Source organism: Centroberyx affinis, unplaced genomic scaffold (assembly GCF_046629955.1).
Source record: "Centroberyx affinis isolate AG114_WGS23_722 - 3 ecotype Tasmania unplaced genomic scaffold, CSIRO-AGI_Caff_v1 ptg002521l_1, whole genome shotgun sequence".
NCBI classification, from domain to species: domain Eukaryota; kingdom Metazoa; phylum Chordata; class Actinopteri; order Beryciformes; family Berycidae; genus Centroberyx; species Centroberyx affinis.
Window position 1 is genome coordinate 10,001 of NW_027280742.1, and position 7,245 is coordinate 17,245.

Genomic DNA, 7,245 nt, shown 5'->3' on the forward strand with positions numbered 1-7,245 from the left:
AGGGAGGGAGGGAGGGAGGCGGGTGAGGACAGCAGCGTGAGCCAGAAGAGAGTTCAGTTGACGCATAACAAGCTTCTACCGTGACAGCTGAAGCTATGTGTGGTGCTGTTGTGGTGCGCGTCTGCTCCCTGCGGCAGATCGCTGTCTGGGCTGAGCTGTGTGTGTGTGTGTGTGTGTGTGTCAGAGGCAGTGACCCACATACCTGGATGGATGGAAGGATGGATGGATGGATAGATGGATGGATGGGTAGGGTACATAGGTGGGAAAGCCGCCAGATTCAGCTCAAGCTCGTCTTTTGATGCTTGCTACTTTCTATTCCCCATGTGAATCAACATGTTCCTCTTCCCCCGAAGTCTTTTGACTCAGTTTGACAGCGCTGCAGCAAGTTCTTCGGCGTTCTCCAAACACCGCAACACTCAAAAACTGACAGGCATGTTAGGTTATTTTATCTTATATCCAGACTTTATCAAGCTTGTTTTAGGCAAATTTGACTGTTTTTTTTAGGATAATGTACCTTGTTTCAGGACATTTATTTGGTAAATAAAGGTAGATAAAGATAAAAAGTTCCTTGGTTTAGATTTTCTTCATTGTTTTATGATGATTTCTTGAAAGAAGTCATATTGGCATGCGTCAAGTGAAATCAGCAAGATTATCTGCCAGTGCAGAGAGATAATTTGACTAAAAATATAATGAAATAAGCTTGATAGGTCTGGAAACAAGATAAAATCACTTGACAACTTGTCATTTTTTGCAGTGCGTTTCCTGCTGTGCTCCACGAGTGAGTTCTTGGCTGAGCCTCTGATTCACATGAATGCACCTCCTCTAGTTTGTGTGTGTGTGTGTGTGTGTGTGTGAGCGTGAGCGTGAGTGAGACTCCTAGCACTTCCTGTTCACAGGGGTCTAGAGCTGAGACAAAGATCCAAACTGGCAACACTGATTGCTGGTCTGGCCACTCAAAAAGTCTCTACTCTGGCACCGCTGACTGTTACAGTGGAAGTCCAGTGAAAAGTGAGGTCGCTTTCTGCTCTCTCTCTGTTTTGAATCATCTTTTTATTGAAAGGCCTAGACAGTTTGTGGAGGATTTTGTACTTTATGCTAATTTCAGGCATCTGTAGCAACAAATAGGTGTGAGTTTGTTGTCTGTTTCATTAAGTCTATAAAGAAAAAATAACTTTTGCACACCTAAAAGTCTTTGAGTGACAGATGCATATAGGACAAAAACCAAAAAGGTACTATAGATACTGAGAAAGAAATATAATCACACACACTATCAACACTTGCGTGAGACTTTATTGCGATGCTTCAGTGACAGGACCTAAGATAAGGGATTATATTCCTTCAGTCAGAAACATTTTGTGAAAGGAGCACAAACTCTGTAACGCAGAATCCGAATTGTGGACACGAATAATGTGAAGTTTTCATTCCTCCGCCATAAAAGGATTATGTGACACTAACAGAAATTGGACACATTTTCACCTGTACTTCACATGAAAAGGTTGGCTATGGGTTAGTAAGTAAAACAAGTAAAACAACTGTGGTGAAGGATAGAGATAAGGTTAGGGTAAAGTTCTGGTCATGGTTAAGTAAGAAAACCACAGTAGAAAGCTGTCACAAGTTGCAAATAAGATATCTTAAGATCCAAATATGTGGCCTACAGTGACACCCACGACTTTGATTTTTGTTTTGATTTGATTTATTAGACAGAAACAGAGCATCGTTGTCTAGGCTAACACAGTAAAGCTGGCAAGTTTATTTCCACTGTGGTCCTTGATGGAAAGGGGTCGATGGAATTATAGGATGCAATCGTACAATACCTGGCAACAACACAAAATTGGCAACCCAATACATTCAAGAAACTACATTCAAGAAACAACTCATATTACTTTTTCAATTTCAAAATATTTCAGAAACACTACTACAAATTTGCAGACACATTTCCACACCCACAAAGCGTCCTGTATTTTTGAGCGTGGCGTTGACAGTCGACATTCTCTGTCACTCTTCCCAGACACAGTTATGTTAGAGGCTGAGTTATGGACGAACACACCGTCTCTCCTCTAACTGAGGAACTGGACCCCTGGGTGGCCGTTAAACGCCGCCGCTTTGGCCCCAACTTTATCGACCATCTTCACTTCATAATGGCGGCATTTATTATTTTATGATACAATCATCTCCTCGGCAGCCTGTCTCGTATAGCGGTTAATTGCATTAGCCTTGTTAATCGCTCTGTGCGATTGCATATTAAGTGTCAATCCTCCTCCTCCAGCCGCTTTGTCCGCTCGTCCCCCGCGTCGGCTCCCCGAGGGGCTCGTCGAGCGCCGGCGTCCCCGTGCTCTTCATAGCCGAGTAGCACTCTAATCACCCTTTCTTCTAATGGCCAATTCATCCTCAAGCACCACTAGTGATATTTAACAGGCCGTCCCCGCTCAGGACGGCGGGCCGCGTCGTAACGAGAGTCATAGCCTCGTTTAGTGGCGTTCAGCCAGCCGGATGCAATAATGAGATGGAATACCACTGTGGAGGAAGCCCACTCGCTGAATATGAAACAGCCTCAGTGGATAACTGTGATTAAAGAGCTTCACTCCAAAATGAGAGATCCTCCATTTGAAAAAAGCGACAAAAACTCTTACAAAACTATTTATTAGCACAAAATTTGAGGCTAGGAGGTAACTGAGATAATTAAGTTTGTGCAAATCATCTGGTTTGTCTGCACACAGTCAGCATAGTTGCACATGTCAGCGCTCGTTTTCCTCCCTTCAGAAGAAGACATCTGCTGCCATTCATTCTTGTCCAGCATGAAAACCAAACTTCCACAGAGCGAGAGAATCCATCACAGTGAACCTGAAGTCCTCATTTGGTTTTATCCTTTTATTCCTTTGTATCAGAGTTGAGTGTTTTCATCTCAGCGCCGCGTTACGCTCCGCTCTGCTTCCCGTCAATCAGCTGACACCCACAAGGAAGAAATGGAAGTCTCCTCCAGGAAATAATCCCTCAACAACATGTCGCCTTACAGACTTTACTGTCACCTCCATGTCTGCTTATTTAGGGCGTCTTTGTTGGCCGTGACAGGAGTTAATTTCAAGCTAGGTTTGACAGCGTAAAGTTTGTGTTTTAAAAACGATGAAAAACGAGTACATGTTAAAAAAAAATCTAATTACATACAGCATGTGTTACAGAATGACTGGGGGGAATGTAGACAGAAGTAAATGGGCTATGACTCTAAATGACACCCGTATTCTCCTTTTAAGTCCTCATAATACTTTGTCAGACTGGATCCTTTAGGTTTTAGAGATAATGAATGACGATTTTGAGGCAAGAGTTGTTCCAAAATGCGTATCTCGTGTTTTAGGAATTAAAGCTTTTGGAAATTGTAGCTCGCAGTCTCTGTTGATGAGCGTTATGTAGCTCAGTGAACTCAGTGAATGAGTCTGAGAGAGCGCTCCTCCTGTTTCTAACAATAATCAGCTGGTATTACATACAAAGTACCTTGAAAGCCCTTTAAAAAAACCCAAAAAAAACATGCAGAAATTCAGCTTTGGCAGGAAGCTCATTCTTCAAACCGTTGAGGGTGAATGGGGCTCCAAGCTGCTCATCTTGTCTCTCAGCAGGAATCTGTGAGGGGAGAGAAAGAGAGGAGGAGAGCAACAGGAGGAGAGAGAGAGAGAGAGAGAGAGAGAGAGAGGGAGAGAGCAGGTGTTTCATTCTCCCCTCTCTCCCCTCTCTCCCCTCCCCGGTCTCTGCTGCTGTTTCACACCGAGCGCCGAATAGCTGATGCGGTGATTACAGCGGCGTGTGAATGGCGAGCAGACCTTGATGAGGACACGGCGCGTCCCGGGGCGACCGGGGGGGGGCGCAGGTGCTCCTCCTCCCAGCTGAGCGGAAACACAAGGCCCCGGCCGACCCTGAAACGACTGACAACCTTGATCTGGAGCCGGGGAGGCGAGTCCAGTCTGCCAAGCAGGCTGCGACCTAATGATGATGATGATGAGGAGTGCTGCCCATAGTGCAAAAGGGAAGGGGAGAGAGGAGCGTGTAAGGAAAGGAGAAGAGAGAGAGAGAGAGAGTGTTCAAGGCTGCTGGTTTGTCCTTTCATCTCTCCCTTCAGCCTCTCTCTCGCTCTCTCTCTCTCTGCTGCTCTTTTATCTGTTTTGTCTGCCTTCCCCTGGAGAAAAATGCCTTCCTTCCTCCATCCTCTCTTTCTTCCTGTTCCCTTCTCTCATTTACAACCTCCTCCACACACACACACACACACACACACACACACACACACACACACCTTAATCCTCTACCTTTCCTGTGATGTCGGGGGTCGGGGGACATGGGAGGTGTTCATCCGCAGATGATCCGCCAGCTTGTTCCCTGGTAATGTTTACATGAGTCCCGGTGATTGGAGGTTGCCCTGTAATGCCCCCCCACCCCCCCCCACCCCATACACACACACACACTCAGCAATTAGGAGCTTCTCTAATGAGGGGTGTGTGTATATGTGAGATATGTGTGCACGTTGCTAGTGGGAGGAGCCGTGTGTGTGTGTGTGTGTGTGTGTGTGTGTGTGTGTGTGTGTGTGTGTGTGTGTGTGTGTGTGTGTGTGTGTGTGTGTGTGTGTGTGTGTGTGTGTGTGTGTGTGTGTGTGTGTGTGTGTGTGTGTGTGTCGCGGAGCGGGGCAGTGTCTCCTTGTACAAGCACCAGTCATGGATAGCAGGCGGTCTGTCAGCCTGCGTTGCTCCAGTGCCACTCATGTACCTGCTGACCCGGCTGCCACAAGAAGTCACTGTCAGCTTCTGCACATGTGCCTGCCACACACACACACACACGCACACACACACACGCACACACACACACACACACATACACACACCAACCACCACTAGTACTACTAACAGTGAAAGCTAGTTTTTGTTTGTATGCAGGGTTAACTTCTGTTTTGGAAGCAGGGACAGCAGAAGGTAGACAGACATGTTTATGATGAGAAGGTCGGTGGTGCAAATCCCAGACTGACAAAGAAATCTACTATCGAGATGCCCTTGAGCAAGGCACTTTAAGTCCCACCAGTGCAGTGGTTACCAGTGGAAGGCTGTGGTTGTACTGGGCAGTTCCCAGTGTGAAAGTGAAGAATGAGGTCGCCTGCAAAAGAACACTTAATCAATCTTTGTTGGATAAATGAAGATGAAGAACCAACTGACTGATTTGTCATTTCTAATGAAGCATTTTAGCACTTTTCAAAATACTCAAAGACGCATCACAGCAAAAGGCAAATTACAGTTTAAAACATTAAGGAATGTAGAGGATCCAGTTTGTTAAATGATAATCATTATGTCAAGTACAGACTAGTATCCTTGACAAAAAGATACATTATTTTCCAGGAGTCGGTGTTACTTTCTTAAAATGGTGGATAAGGCACTTGACCCTCCGCCAACGCTGAAAAATTCTCCAACTTGCTGTTACACCCAAACGCATCATCCCTATCACTGGAAGTTAAATCAATATCTTGACCTTGCAAACCCACCCTTAGCATTTAGAGTCAAGTCTCCATCTCTGTTAGATTCATAGTTATATGGCTAAAATAAATAATCGTCGAATTGTGGAAATCCCAGAGCTGGATCACCACCAAAATCTAATCAATCGTTTCCCCCGGCTCGAGTCCGACCTCTCCGCCACATTTCATGGAAATCCATTCAAGGCAAACAAACCAACAGGGCTGGAAACTGAACCTCCCCGGCGGAGGTGGAGATGAATGGCAGCGGTGTTAGCATGCGCGGCAGAACGCAGCACTAGTTCCCCCGCTCTCTCTCATCATTCAGCTGTTTGAGGAAAAGGTCAGTTTTTCCTCCCCGGAGTGTGTGGAGACAACCAGCTGCTGGAGCCTCCGAACCGAAACGAGCACCTTATTAGATTGGGAACCGGTGAGGCCGAATGGCCGGTGACCAGCTGGCCACAACGCAACAGGAATGGAAATGAGCTGATGTGACCGCAAGGGGGGAACCAGATGTTCTGCATGTAGCTGCATGACTCTACTGTCTGCCTCAGGCTCTCTCTCTCTCTCTCTCTGTCTCTCTCTCTCTCTCACTCTCTCTCTGTCTCTCTCTCTCTGTCTCTCTCTCACTCTCTCTCTCTGTCTCTCTCTCACTGTCTGTCTCTCTCTCTCTCTCTCTCTCACTCTCTCTCTGTCTCTCTCTCACTCTCTCTATCTGTCTCTCTCTGTCTCTCTCACTCTCTCTCTCTGTCTCTCTCTCTCTCTGTGTCTTTCTCTGTTTCTCTCTCTCTCTCTCTCTGTCTCTCTCTGCCTCTCTCTCTCTCTCTGCCTCTCTCTCTCTCTATCTGTCTCTCTCTCACTCTCTCTCTCTGCCTCTCTCTCTCTCTCTCTGTCTCTCTCTGTGACCCGTAATGATCATGGTAAACGCATTTTAGAGCAAGTAAAGCATACATACAAGTACGGAAGCCCCTTGAGGACATATATTCATACATTTGATTTGTTTAGGGAAATAAGACCCCGGTTGAAAATAACCAGAATTATCCTTTTAAGTGCACAATAAAATGTGCAAAAAGTCAAGCAGTCTGAATACTTTGAATACTGAATTATAAGCTTGTATCTGGGTAGAATGCAGATCTAAAACATTTGATATCCCAGCTGGCAAAACTGTTGCCTACTTTCTATCTCTTTAAATAAAATAAATACATAAATACATAGAAAATAAATAAATACATAAAAATAACTCTGCACAAGCATAAAGTAACATTGGAGAATTTTCTAAATTGCCCATCGGTGTGAATGTGAGTGTGTTTGATGTAATATGGTTAGTAAATGTATGATGTATATGTAGTAGGTAGTATATGATATAGTATATAGTGATGTAGTATGGTAGAAGATGTATATTATATGGTATGTAAAGCCCTTTGAGACATGCTTGTGATACAGTGCTATATAAATAAACTTGATATAACTTGAAATAAATTTGACTTGATTTCAAAGATCCTAAATATGCGGATAACTCAATTTTGGAAAGAGAAAAATATGCAGAGACCCTCCAACCTCTATATGTGTGTGTGTGCGTGTGTGTGCGTGCGCGTTAATTAGTGTCTTCCAGCTCCCACTACAAGCCATCCAGGTCCATCCTCGTGTTTCTGCCTGCTCTTCTGACAGTAATAATGTCCATCACGCCTCGCGCTGCTACTCTATTAGCGCGCGGACTCGTTAGTTTATTATCGCTGTGTGTGCACGGAAAGGTCAAGTCGGTGCCATCGCAA